The sequence below is a fragment of the Lissotriton helveticus genome, chromosome 4_1 (assembly GCF_964261635.1).
Source record: "Lissotriton helveticus chromosome 4_1, aLisHel1.1, whole genome shotgun sequence".
NCBI classification, from domain to species: Eukaryota; Metazoa; Chordata; class Amphibia; order Caudata; family Salamandridae; genus Lissotriton; species Lissotriton helveticus.
The window spans coordinates 1,387,206,024-1,387,220,934 of NC_136063.1; the positions used below are offsets into that span (position 1 = coordinate 1,387,206,024).

A 14,911-nucleotide genomic window follows, 5' to 3' on the forward strand; every position below is an offset into this window, starting at 1 on the left:
TAAAAAGTCCCCAGGATGGACACTTTTTCGAAACATTTGTTGCTTTCCCTAATTTCTAATCAGTCTCAGTATGGGAAGAACACTAGCAAAGGACAGAGGCAGCTCCAGAGTAGCAGCAAACATTACCACAAGCAGGGCCAGACTGGGAACCCAAGAAATGCTCACACCCCCTGCTCCCTTAATCTCCTCACACAATCTCTCTCTCTTTAAAGGAGCCATTCTCTTTCTCTCTCCTTTCCCCCTCTGATCTCTTTCTCTCTACCTCTCCTCTCCCTCTTAAAGCCTCAGCGTGTCTGCTACAATTACCCTTGGGGAACTGTGGAAATTGACAGAGGCACCAGGATCAGCCCCATGCCCCAAACACTGGCCTCGACGGACACTAAGCCACAGGGGAAATGCCCAGTGGAATAAAAGGCTTGTCCAGCCCAGGCTAAAAAAACATTCATCTCATTCAGAATCATAAACTCATTAGCTTAGGAAGAACTGGTGCCTCTAAGATTAATGTGGCTTTGCACAATGTGAAATCAGTTAATTAAGTGTGCTGAAGTTTTTGCTGATCTTGTCTAAATTTCTCATTTTAGAGATAATGCTCTTCTATGGTGCACATAAACCGAGGCATATTCACATAAAGGGTTAATTTGTATTGTTGTTGCAGCCAAGGGATAGGTGAGATACCAATTTCACTACTTCACTTTGAAGCTTCTTTACTCTCCTGTGATAACAATTCCTACTAAAGTGACCCATGGCCGAGAGGCTTCTGTGTCTTCCTGGGACTGGAAGGCACAACACTGCCTTCTCAAAGTACACTCCAAATAACACACAGGAAAGATGGGGAAAAATATGTTTGCAGCAGCAGAAGCTAAGAAAAGCCAGGGAAACAATGCATCACACAAAGTTAGGTGAATTTAACCATACATTTATTTCAACAAACGAAAATTGTGACATTTTTTTAAGTGGGAGGCTTTAACATAAAAAGAAAACTAAAGGATGAAGAAAAAAAAAAAAGAAAAACTCACCTTAGTGTTGAATATGATACTCTTATTCCATCACTAAAAGGTTGGGACCTATCTTGTCTGACAGGCAGCACTGCATAAGGCTTATAAAAAGGATTGTGTTGATTAAAAAACTAAATTGAGAGCCCTTCATAAATGAGCATCCTTCCATGCAGGTGAGAACCACCCTTTACCTGTGGGTCAGCAACTGCCACACTTACATGTATTTTCTGAAATGGAAGTTTGTAGGACAGCATATAATATTTGAGGGGAATGCAGAGAGGGGCGTTTGGAGGAGGCAAAGCATGGACGGAAAGGACTGGAATCCCTACTTATTGTTGTCTTACTTTTTGATACGCTCTGCAAAAAGTTCCAACAACGGCAAGTATGCGGTCAAAAATGAAATGCGAACTATACAACTATTTAATCGACAGTGCAATGGGAGACAAGAGAAACAAGAAGGCAGCCGCGGCCCGTGGTGGGAGTTACGGTGGGGCAGGGAGGCTGGGAGGGGGAGGGGCAGGGTGGAGGGTGCAAAAAACCGGCATATGGATAATTGCACGTAAGTACACAATTGAATTAATAAAACGAAATTCATAGCGCGCACTGCATCGCAAAATGCGATGCAGTGCGCGCTACGAAATTCGTTAAAGGGTCATCAGAACTGGTTTCCACAAGTTAGTTTTTCATTAGGAGTGATCTTAATCCATTATCTGGAAAAGGAAGTCAGTTTTCCTCTTACTGGAGATACATAGTGGAGGATGACTACCAGAGGCTCTTCCACCACCATGGGGAGGTGAGATTGAATTCTTGAAGGATTTCACAACTGCAGTGTGAATCAAAACCTATGCTTGTTGTTTTATGTAGATTTTTAATTACTCTTGAAGGTTGCAAATACTTGGGAGACCAGAAAAGATCCTTTTCATACAGGTGGGGATATTACAATTTACACCAATTGTCTTAGCTGTAATCATGCTTGTTTTGCACTTCCATACCACCTCACAGATCCCGGATGAGGAAATTTTACCATCAAATGGCAGATTCACTACTTCGCTGAGGATCTCTGACTGAAGGTTGTATGTGTGGATACAGGAATCTCTGCACCAACAGAGCAAGACAATAATAGCCCTTGCTACTGCATATATACAAGACTAGTACTTATTTGCAGATGCTACAATGTGAGGGCCTTGCCTTCTGACAATCAATATCATCTAGAGGGAGGAACCAGGCCTTGTGAAGTTAAGCTTCTAGCCTGGCTCAGGCAATACATTTTTGTAAATAAGTCATAAATTACATTTACAGCAAAAGGAGAAAGGGTTTGAGAAGATCATTTGATAATCAAAACTGCAATTAAGAAACACCCATTCCAAGAACGGAAAACAGTCAAAAACAAAAACAAACCATCCATAAATGGGAAGCTCCAGAGAAAACAGCCCAGGTTCCTGCCTGATGCCTTATAGTGATAACGCCTTTTTCTGGTCCTGCCTGCTGGCTCAGGCAGTTAGCAAACAGTTGTGTAGGAAGGGGAGCAGAAAAATAGAACAATGTCTTTACACTCTTTATGGCCAAGTCTTAAAAGACTCATTTGTATATGCAGGGGTAGCAGCTCCTGAAAAAATTGCATAGTTCAAGAAACTTACAATATCTAGTAATCCATGTGAAAACAAAATTGTAAATATTCTTAGGCACCCAAATGATACTACAGATGTAAGGGGTGTTTTACGATTCTTAAAGTTTAGTAGTAGTCTTGGGTATTTGCTTTCTGGCTTATGTCTATTGACTGACGATAGATTGTGTTCAGGAGAGTGTAGGGGTCTTCAGCCACCCAGCTCTTTAGTGACTTAAAGACAAAAGGAAGGTGCACTACATAAACAATCAAAAGAGAAATAAATTCTTGGAAGGTTCTTCTTTTTATTAGATAACAACAGCGGCACACAGCCAACGCATTTCGTTCCCCAGTGCCACGGGAACTTCGTCAGAGCTAATCATATAATGTGAGGACTTCCTGTAGTCGGACCGAAGAACAGCATATGTCCGTACGTTTGATATGAGACCCAATAGGTAGACGATGGTCCTATCGGTACAGATAAGGGAATTCGGTAGATCCAAAAATTCGAATAAGGTGCTTAAAGGGGCAGTTCTCGGCAGGTCACGATAAAAGTTAAATAACAGTAGACGTATATATTGATATGGCTCCTCTGAAATATGGACTCCTTCTCAAGCGCCCCACAAACAATTTCAATAGCACGACATGGGGTCCCACTTGGGTCGACAAACAGTTTCTGTGGCGTAACCGGTCCGTGCTTCCGTAATACGAAGTTGACGTGTTTAGTAACGCAAATCTCCAACGCCGATGCCTCTTTAGTGACTGTCAGAAAGCCTAAAATAGGTCAAAAGATAAAGGATAAAGATGAAAACCTTACTTGCAGCTGTGTTTCTCCTGAACCAGAACACATCTTTACAAGGGTTAGATACCTCAAATTAAATCAAACCAAACCCAATGTTTGTTTCGGTTAATACAGGTGTAAACAACTTGGTGGCGAAAGAGGGAAGGGCATTGCCACTAAAAAAAGGCAACGTTTTAATTTTTCCCTTTAGCTGCTGTAATGAATTTTCAGAGAGCACATCCCTTTATCCTCTAACATTACTTTTCTATTTAATTAACAGGTGATTATTTTGCAAAGAAACCAACGTAAAGGAAACAATTGTTTCACTAAACTAGTTTTAAAAAATACCAATCAGAGAAAATACTAATACAATTAAGACAATGTGTGCCCTATGCAATGTTGGCAGGGCAAAGAGGTAAGCATTTAAAAAACAAACCCACCATATCTATTTCCCTGTAGAATGGCCTGATTGCCCACTTTCAGCCCGGTTTAACTTCCCTTGGTCTGTGGAGTCTCTAAGACTTGTTCAATTTGAAAGATATGTGGCCAATGTAGCAGGTGAAGAGTCAAGCTGCTGAAAAGAAGCATGGAAAGAAACAAGAGCATATTGGCTAATCTGGTTTGTAGGACAAGTGTGATGGACCCCCAAAAAAGAGGGCACTTTGAACAAGGCAGAGCAGTGTAACTAAGGGTGGAGGTGTGGTCAATTGGCTAAGTTGCTGATCTTGTAACTTGGAGACCTTGGTTCTTTCCAAAGCTTTAATACTTGGCCAACATGGTGCTATACTGGCAAACTACAGGATCTCTTTGTGCTTTAAATGGCAAACATTGTTAAAGTAATTAAACCGTTTTTTAGACCCTGTTCAAAGGACGCCAGGACAGACAGGAGTTGCTGGCCCCCTACCATGGTGGCTGAGGCTGCTTGCCATTGGTGTCCTGGAGTGTTGCCTACTATGGCTCTGGAAACTGAGCTCTTTCTGTACTGGACTCTCAAGGAGGCAAAGGCAAGCAGCCGCAGGCTTCTAAGGGAGATAGTATGGGCATGCATACATTCAGAACTCAACAATCAACCAACAGACACATTAACTTTACTGTCCAATCCAGAACTTGTCTATTACAAATAAAGTACTTGTAGTTCACACCGCAGTACCAAATACTCCACAATACAATCAAGTATACAGGGCAGACATTCTGGTTCCAAAACTCCTATATGGAGCTTCACCTGTTAACTCTACTTATGCTAATTCCACCTGGGTGACCCCTTTGTAGCCTGTCTCCTACCCCATCGGTTAGGGCAATAGAATAAGTCATGCTCAGATGCAGTGTCAATTACCCCACAGGTCAAATGCACACACACTTTATATTTCTGAAGGTTCTCCTGGTGGCGTTGTGGGTAAAGCGTTTAGTGTCATATGCCCCTCTTGATTTGATCTGGTGTCCATGCTGCCCTCCGACAGGAGGAAGGCTGCACTGATTAACAACAGTCTCAAGGGCCAACAAGGAGGCCAGATGTGGCTGTGTCTCCATACATGCAGCCACTGAGCTCTGTCCAGTGGTGAGCAGTGGCCCTGGCGCTTATGTGCAAGAGTGCACCCGGCTGCTGTGACTCTGTCCACCCATGGGATGGGAGTTAGCCCTGACTGGGCTACTCGACCAACTTAAGTACAAGCCCTGACAGGGATGGTGCAGTGACCAGAGCAGGCACCAGAGCAGTTGTAGTCCCGATCAGGCCAGTGTAATCACCACAACAGTTATGGATCGATCCAGGCAATTGCAGCCCCAATCAGACTGATGGAGGAAGTTGCAGCGCTGACCTGCCCAACACAGTCAGTTGCAGCCCCAATCAGGATGATGCACTTACAAAGGCTGTAAGCCGTTTCTGCCAAGAACCTTGTCTCAGGGATCAAGGGAACACTTTGCAGCACAGATAGCTCCTGGCTTCGTTCTCAGTTAGTAACTCTGGATTTCCTTAGGCCCCTGTGACCTTTTTAGCATCTCCTCCCGGACAGCACCCTTTTTGCTGAAACAGGCATGCGGTCTCTCTCTCTCAACAGGCATGCAGGCTTACAGGCAGCAGTCAGACTCTCAGGGGCCACGTCACAAAGGGCCACCACACCATTGGGGAGGCTATGTAGTCATAGCAGGGGGCCTGCACTCGTGGAAGGGTCCCCACACTCGTGGCAAGACCTCCGCAATGAGTAATGGCATAGTGGAGTTCCCCTCATCAATGTAGGCCCCAACACAATACAAGTGCAGAGGCCCTTTGTGAATTGGGCCCCAAGCTCCCCCAGCATATAATGCAGTCTTTAGGTGATGTCCCCTCAACTCTGGGAGACTGGCTGTCCAGCAAGCACCAGCTGTGGTCACACAGAAGGCCTTACAGTACTCTACAGAGCACTCGCTTCATGGTTAAGAAGTACTTGGAACTGGAACCAAGTGGGGTGGTTTGGGTTCCACTTTTATACACACCCTTTAGACGGGGTAAGTGGATCCACAGTTTCCAACTTCAAGAACCAATTTGGGGTGATTCTCTTTTCTATGTCTTACTTAGGCTATTCTCCAGACACTCTTTGCATAGAGTGATGCATCTCATTGCAGGTAATCACAGGGACTGATTTCAAACCGGTGCACCCATTAACTCAGGTGCAATGAAGTGTGAGGTTTCTGCACTTGTCTGTCATCAGCCTCACTGGAATAGTAATCAGGTATAAGGCAAAAGGTCAGTCTAACCTAGAAATGTCCTCATCTAACACAGCAGAATCTGCAGTCTCACCCTTCACCTCTACCGTCAACCAAATGGCAGTGCTAAGAAAAAACGAATCAGCAGCCCCTTGAAAACTCACATATGAAGCCTTTCTAATGCAGACATGCTGCATGTACACGCCACGTGATATACACATAGCATGCGAGCACAAGCTTCTGCGTACACACATAACAGCTGAGCTTTACATAAGCGGCACACACTCATAACCCAGATAAAAGGTCTGATTACTCTACCAATCTCTAAAACACGGTATGCAGCCACCACTACTTTATGTGTTATACCCAAGAGAGGGACAGCAGTCCTCAGCCTGCCATGAAGGCACACTTGGTGTGCCTCTCCAAATCACAGCACAGGTCCAGGACCTCATATAGTCAGAGACTGTTGGCATGCCTGTGCCGGAGCAGACTCTCATGTGCCGCAGGAGTGGGCAGAGAAGGTAGACAATAAGAGGCGCACAGCTTAGCAGGAGGCTGCTTGCCGTTCCAGTTGTTCGGGCCTGCAGCTTCCTGCTGTCACGTCTCTTACCTGACTTCTGGCTGTTCCTCACGGTTCTCTGTATCCTTTTACGGCATCTCCTGTTGTGTGGATTTCGTCAGTGGGACTTCAGTTTCAGTATTTCCTGGTGATCCCTCCTCCGCTCTGCTCCTCGATCAGGATCTCTTGCTGACGCACCTCAAAAATCGAGGAAAGACAACACAAAGGATCTAAGTCGCAACTGACACCGATTCAGTAATGTGTTAGCACGCTTCTGGATTCCTGTTAAAGACTACAAAAGCAATACTTATCTGACTTGTGCCTGAAGTGTAACACTCTTGTGTCCTGAAGAAATCTTGTGCTTGCTTTCATCTGTGGGGGATACAAACATTACAACCAACATCAGTAATATTTGAGGACTGGGTCTTGTTTCACACAATATCTCATGGAACTCTAAGCATGACTAATCAGTTACCAGGCTTGTTCATTTTTGTTTTGATGACCATGAGATGGCAAAAAACTAAGCGCAGGACTTAATGCATTTAGATCATATATACGTTGTTCCATTGTTTATACTTTGTACTTAGCCACCCAGCAATAAGCCTGTTTCGAAGATGTAAAGATTGTAAGAGGTAAGGCATTAAAAGGTATATTCGATAACTCAGGGAGCGAAATGATGATACTGATTCCTACATATCAGTCTTTCTGTCTTTCACCTATAAATATGTGACTTTACCAGTTGGCCTTGTTATCACCACTGTAGACGGAAGAGGAGGTTCCAACAGGTGCAAGAATATAAAGAGATGCATCTCAGAAATATATAGGGACTTATCTTTAGGTGCCTTTCCTAAATACATTCTTGTTTATATTACAACAGGAAAAGCCTTTGACAGGACTTAATAGGCGTAACTCCTGCAACGCAGTCATCAGTGGATGCTCACATTTTCTGTCTCTCATCCCTTCCCCTCTTCCCCATTGGTGGGATTAGCTTTGGCTTAGTTTGGGCCATCTCAGTCGACAAGGAGGTTGGGACCTTGAATCGTGACTTTCCTCTTGCTCCCGTGGAAAATCAAGGTGAGATTCTGGCAGGGACAGGCCTAGGCCTCTGCACTCAAGCTAGGTTAGCATGATTCTATGGTGAAAATAAATGTCAGGATACCAAATGCACATGCAGTCGGGCACTCAGGTCGGGGGTTTACACACATACACCATGCAAGGGAGATTCCCATCTCAAAAGTTGTACAGTGTTCCATCTAAAGTTGTTCCAATTAAGTGCTCCTATCCATTCATTCCGAAAATCTTAGATTCTGCAATCAGGTTTCAAGTGGGCCCTACACCATATTATGTCTTAACTATAATTTTTTTTAAATGCAGAAAATCAGATTAAGGTTTTTTCTGAAGGAAACATTGGCTCAAAGGCAGAAAATTGGAGACGTCCATCCAGATTTTTAGAAGCAGCAATTTTACAAGTGTCAAAATTAAAAACATAGTTGTATAAGTGTAAGCCTCACAAAACATAAACCAGTGTTTGGTCATGCGCGTTCTCAAGGCTAAATCATTAACTACCCCATCCTTGCTCTCGGTACTTCCTCTCATGCCTTTCTCAATCTCGCTGCAGATCAGGTTTCTCAAACCAACCCACTTTCTCACCACATCCAAATTCAGGTCCTGCATCCAATCTCTGGCCAAGCAACACCACCCTCACCGTACATTTGTCCCCTTTCTCAGTCCCATTACATCTTCTTGTGGGTGTCAAATCATATAGCAAAGCAATCACTCATTTATTATTCATAAAGTTTCCATTCATTCCTTAGCTTTAGGGACAGTTTTGGATTTCAGAGTTTTTTCCAACTGACCCATGTCACCGATTTTGGATTCACGTGTCAAGTTTTGGCAAAGTTCAGCTAAGACGTCTGCAGAGCCAGCTGTGCACTTGTGAACTTCACCAGCAGTGTGTTGGCTGAAATACGCAGAAGGAAGTCAATGGACTGGATAAAACTGGCTGCACAACCACTGGGATGACTCTTATCTACTAATTGTTGTGATATACAGCAAATGCATCGAGATTGTTCAATCCTGAAACTCTACTTGTTCACTTAAGTTTATGCCAAATGAATTTGCAGCTGCCCTTAACTCTCACAATTATGAGCAACAAGAGCTTTGCAACAAACTTTGATCATGAAATATATTTGTAATCATTCTCAAGTAGCCACAATGAAACAATGCCTCTAATTTTATCCTAACAACAATGTGAGGAGAATAAAATAACAAATCAATCCCTAATGTGAAGCCTTTGTCAAACATAACATTTACAGACAATGTTCTTGATCTCCTAATATTACCTAAAAAGAATTTACTCAAACAAACACAGTAGATAGAACTATGAAACTATAACCTATGCAGCAAAACAATTGCATGCCCTTACTCTCCCTTCAGGGCACGCTCTTAGGTTTTTTGCAGGTTAATAAATCTCAGAGTGGTCACTCTTGATACATGCTCTTATATAAAACACTCTACAAACTAAATAGCACACAGACACTTCCAATAACTAAGACAATTTATTTTTGCTCAGGATCACACAGTTTAGTACAATGGGCAAAACAATTATCAGATGCTGATCTTCTGTGGCTGAAATCTTCAACTTGGTCATTTCACCATATCGCCTTGTCACACTCTCCTCACATTCTTTCACTTGGTCAAGTCAAAAGAATGACATGATTTAATTGTATTTTTAGAATAGAGCACTGTCTCACTGTCCACAATGAGTAAGATTGTAAAGTTTTTTCGCTTTTTTTAAAACAAGTCCCCTATGTTTTTGTCAAATTAATATCACCGACCTGGTCGCATGTATTCCTCTTAAGCAACTCCATCTCCTCGCTGGTACAAATAATAAAATGTTTGAAGTCTCGAGTCTCTCCTTCAGCTCTCGAGAAAATGCATTTTTCCATCTACCTACAGAGTTGGCAGGATACAACCACTTGACTCTTAGCCCACAAAGCCTCTTAAAAAGAGTAGGCTTGCAAGCTTACTCACATGGTGACAAAGACACTACGGGTGTCCCAGATTGATTCATCTTAAAAATAGGCTACACCGTTTTATGATATGTATGGGTTTTTTAACATCTCTGGCTGTACTCATCAATATTTACTGTTCTACTAATTACCGGTAATATTTATCCATATTTATTCGTTGTGTCTTGAAAAAAAAGAAATAGCAGGTACTATATTTCCACGTGTATTTAAAGGATAAATGCACACACGTGTGGGCGCGCGCACATATGTACCCCTCAACGCCACCGGGTTTTTAGGTCTATGATTTACCATCAAAAATGCAACAATACTGACATCTATAGCACTTTAGTACAAGTAAATGTACACATTTACAGCTATGGAACTTTAATTAGGCAAAGTGATTTTAGCTCCGCATGCTGGGATGGCAGTAATGGTTAAGAGTGTTGCAAGTCACTAAAAGGGCAAACTCATTTCCATTGTTTCGGCATTTAAAAATGAATACAAAAATGGAAATCAACAGTTTTGTGCCTGTATTTATATGTGGTTATCAGTACTATATGGAAAACTGGGAACTCTACTCATTAACTAATTGTGCCATTAATTACAAACAGAGAAGCATACTTTAAAGCCGAGAGCCTATCTCGCAGGTATTGGGAGGCATAATTACATAAACTAGCAGTAAAGGCAATTTGCATAGTGAGAGTAAAAAACGAGGAGAACTATAAGCATTTCTCAGTATTGTGCCACTCTAACGCCTGCTTTTCAATGGCATTTGTTTTTGGCGCTTCCTCAGATTTACAAATCCTTGTAAATCTGGGGCAGCGTCAAATAGCAATGGATGTTGCAGTGGAACGCCCACAGCAATACCCATTGCATGCTCCTTTCACGCAAAGTGATGCGTGAAAGGTGGCCGTATTTACAAGGCCATGAGAAGCCACACAGGGTGGCTTTGTGAATACGGGGAAGCCCAGCACATAGCGCCATCAGAGTGTCAAACAAGCATTTGCAATGCAATAGGTCTCGCATTAGGAAAGTTTGAGCTATTGGTATTGTAAATGACTAATTTTTTATTTATGTGTTGGTTTTGAAAATAGCGAAATTAATAGCTTTGTCATTTACAATGCCAATAGTTTTAACTTTCGCAAATGTGACACCTATAGCATTTGTGTATTTACGTGACTTAGATGTAATGATATTACAAATAACAATGGCTTTTTAAAAATAATTAATACTTAAATAAAAGCTATTGTAATTTATAATGGCAATAGCTTAAACTTTTGTAAATAACTTTTGTGAAGTTTATGTTCAGTGTATTTTATTGTGACAAAAATCCAAGAACAGAAGTGAAATATTAACATGTTTTTGTGACATTTGTATTAAAGCTTGAACCAGTTGTTGTTGAATGGTTGCACAGATTGATGCTGTGGTGGTGCTGAGTGATGCTGTGGTGATGCGATAGATAGATAGAGTGAGTGTGATAGATAGATAGAGTGAGGGCTATAGATAGATAGATAGAGTTAGGGCGATAGATAGATAGACAGATAGATAGAGTGAGGGCGATCGATAGATAGATAGATAGAGTGATGGCGATAGAGTGAGTGCGATAGATAGACAGAGTGAGGGCGACAGATAGATAGACAAATAGAGTGAGGGCGATAGATAGATAGAGTGAGGGCAATAGATAGGTAGAGTGAGGGCGATAGATAGAGTGAGGGCGATAGATAGATAGAGTGAGGGCGATAGATATATAGATAGATAGATAGATAGGTAGAGTGAGGGCAATAGATAGATAGAGTGAGGGCAATAGATAGAGTGAGGGTGATAGATATAGTGAGGGCGATAGATAGATAGATAGATAGATAGATAGATAGATAGATAGATAGATAGATAGATAGATAGATAGATAGATAGATAGATAGATAGATAGATAGATAGATAGATAGATAGATAGATAGATAGAGTGAGGGCGATGGATAGATAGATAGATAGATAGATAGATAGATAGATAGATAGATAGATAGATAGATAGATAGATAGATAGATAGATAGATAGATAGATAGATAGAGTGAGGGCGATAGATAGATAGAGTGAGGGCGACAGATAGAGTGAGGGCGACAGATAGATAGAGTGAAGGCGACTGATAGATAAAGTGAGGGCGATAGATAGAGTGAGAGCGATAGATAGATAGAGTGAGGGCGATAGAGTGAGGTGGCCTCGTGGTGGACTTGGTGGTGGTGGTGGTGGTGGACATGGTGGTGGTGGTGGTGGTGGACGTGGTGGTGGTGGTGGATGTGGTGGTGGTGGTGGGTGTGGTAGGGGTGGATGTGGTGGTGGTGGACGTGGTGGAGGTGGGTGTGGTGATGGTGGAGGTGGTGGTGGTGGACATGGTGGTGGTGGATGTAGTGGTGGTGGATGTGGTGGATGTGGTGGTGGTGGACGTGGTGGTGGAGAGTGGTGGTTGTGGACGAGGTGGTGGTTGTGGGCGTGGAGGTGGTGGTGGGTGTGGTGGTGGATGTGGTGGTGGATGTGGTGGATGCGGTGGTGGTGGATGTGGTGGTGGTGGATGTAGACTACGGCATACGGGCGAACAGAGGTAAGTAAACAAATAAAAAAATAAAACGAATTTCATTGTGCGCGCTGCATTGCCAAATGCGATGCAGTGTGCGTAACGAAATTCGATGTATTTATTTATTTGTTTACTTACCTCCGTTGGGCCGTATCCTATAGTTTACTACCCCCACCCTGCTCCACACCCGCCCCGCAGCACTCCCACCACCGGCCGCTACTGGTTAGCATAGTGTTGCAAGAGCATATGCTACTATTCACTGGAATTGTTAAAAAGGTAAATTGTTGAGCAACAGTACATGTTATGCTATTGTTATGCGCAACGCGGAATGTAGTTTTCAATTTTTTTGTTTTGATATCATGGATGTATTGTCAGGGTATTGCTGCTCCTGTAATTCTGACCCCCAAAATGAAAACGGTTATTGTTGGATTAATACATTAGCTTTGACAAAAAGCGGTATTAATTTATGAGGCATTAACCTCACTCACAAAGAAATATATTTCCTAAAAGGTCAAATTAGCATGGTGCCGTGCATTAAAGGTGGCCCAGATGCCAATTGTGTTTGCGTTCAGAAAAGTGAAATGTAGTGCTCTAATACACAGCACACTCCTCTCTCTACCTTGTTAAAAACACCTCTCTCACCCCATGCAAGCTTAATGGGAGTACTTGCGTAGACATTATTGTGAATTTGAGACATTTGTCAATTACTTTGTGAGTGTGTGAGAGAGGCGAGAGGAGTAAGTGATGGAAAGTACGTGCAGAGATAAAAGTAGAGTAAGTGATGGAGCCAGTAGGAAAAGCGTAGTGAGTGAGGGAGTCAGTGAGATAGAAAAAGAAATACATTCCAATGGAGCAGGGAGCCATTTCAATGTGCCCATTTGTGACAGTTCTTTTAACTGACGGTGAGAAATCTATTTTAATAAAATTAGGAGCGGCCACATATGAAATAAAAAAAATACACAATCTTGCAATGAAATGTCCATAGTCAATGAAAAATGCATTTCTGAGTCACCTCCATGTTTTCTCTGCCTCATATTACATTTGCAGATGAAGAAATTATGGAGCAGTAAAAAAAACAACAAAGAAACAAGTAGGTCAGAAAAGGTGCATGAACCCTTCTTCTCCCTTGCGTGCTCCATGGATGTTACAGTTGAGGCATAGCACGACCTCTAAGTAGCACTTTACAGCCTGCCCTGCGCATTTATAAATACACTATGGGCCTGATTTAAGGTATGACTGATGTTCCGCCATCCATCAGTCTGGAGGAGGCCATTACCTTCGCCCCACTGGCTGGGATGCCGCCCACCATATCTAGAGACCATCGACAGACAGGTACTGTGTTGCATCTGGTGGTGATGGACAGAAAAAAGGACATAAGACCGTTTGCTCTAAACAGGGCGGGTCTGATGCCTTACCAGTAGTGTCTGGCTGGGAACAGGGTTGGGAGTGTGACGGGGGAAATAAAATAAAAAAAAGGCCACTTACTGCCTCACAGCCACCGTGGTCTCTCTGCTTCTCCAGCGAGTTTTAGAAGCAGGATGCACACAAGCTCCCCATAGCCAATTACAACGCTGCAATACAGCGTTGTGATTGGTCTGAGCGCCATGGTTCGGTGCGCCATGGTCCGGGTGCTCAGATGGGGACAGGGAGCCTGTGCATGTTCCACACTAGGCTGTGAATTACAGCCTGGTGGGGAACATGCAAAGTGTGCATGACTGTTTAGCTGGCCGAAGACGGCTGGCAAAACCATCATGTGCATTTAGAGTGTGCCCACCACTTCTCCCCCTGTGCCACTAGCCCCACCCCACCCTAACACAGCCTCAAAGGCACTCTTCTTGAACTAGATTCCTTAACGGATGCACAGCTTTTCCCACATATGTTCTTTTCATCGCCTCTATGTCTTTTTTATTGTCCATTGAAATCCCCGTGAGAGGAGATTATAATCTCTTCAGAACATATATGTGGATTATCGGTGCATAGTTATATTCCTCAAATGCCCCCAATCATATCTACAGAGTAGCTTTACACTGGATTGCTAACCCACCATCCTCGTGTTTTACATTGGTGGTGTGCCCTACTTTGCCCTGCCCTGAGGAAGTTGCCACCTCACCCTTGGTGATTCACCAAAACGTGTTACCTCTTTTCAAGTGATGGAACAAGAAAAGAATATGTATGATTTGATTTAGGACTGTATATTACAGCAGAATAGAAACTGCTACCTATGATATTTAAGAAAATCCAATGTGATCCACTTTTTATCAGTGCAGTATATATGATCAATCTTGAAAACCAGGTGCTCCATTTCATTGATGGTTGTGTTTGGTATAAGAGAGAATGGAGTATGTTTGATTAGTATGCCTGATGGGTAGCTAGCTATATCTGTACATCTTAGGGTGTCCAAATACATTGATAGGTATATCATTCTGTTATCAGTAATTCATTATTTGTACTTTAAGTTATAGTGTTTCTTCATGTATTGTATTTATGATAAAAAAATAATAAAAAAAGTTCTGAGAAATAAGTTTTTGCTCTAAGGTGTTTGGCTCCTCTAAAAGTCAGTGTTGCTTAATAGGAGTTATACCCAACCTTTATCAGAGGGACTTCAGAGATGTGTGTAATATTTTTTGAGAGTACTGTCCACAATACATGCCACACACACACATACACACAGTTTTCTATATACAGCAAATCGTGGACATGAACACACGTTCCACAT

At 42.6% G+C, this 14,911-nt stretch overlaps 1 long non-coding RNA gene across 2 annotated transcripts in view; it reads right to left on the reverse strand.

Moving 5' to 3' along the window:
• Nucleotides 1-2,883: 2,883 nt before the first annotated feature.
• The window catches only part of LOC144827524 (uncharacterized), a 333,562-nt gene continuing 321,534 nt past the window's right edge, over nucleotides 2,884-14,911 (reverse strand). For both annotated transcript variants that reach the window (XR_013610231.1, XR_013610232.1), the window contains 2 exons: nucleotides 6,669-6,989; nucleotides 2,884-3,372 (listed from right to left, as the gene is read on the reverse strand). This is a non-coding gene — a long non-coding RNA (uncharacterized LOC144827524). The remainder of the gene's footprint in view (nucleotides 3,373-6,668; nucleotides 6,990-14,911) is intronic.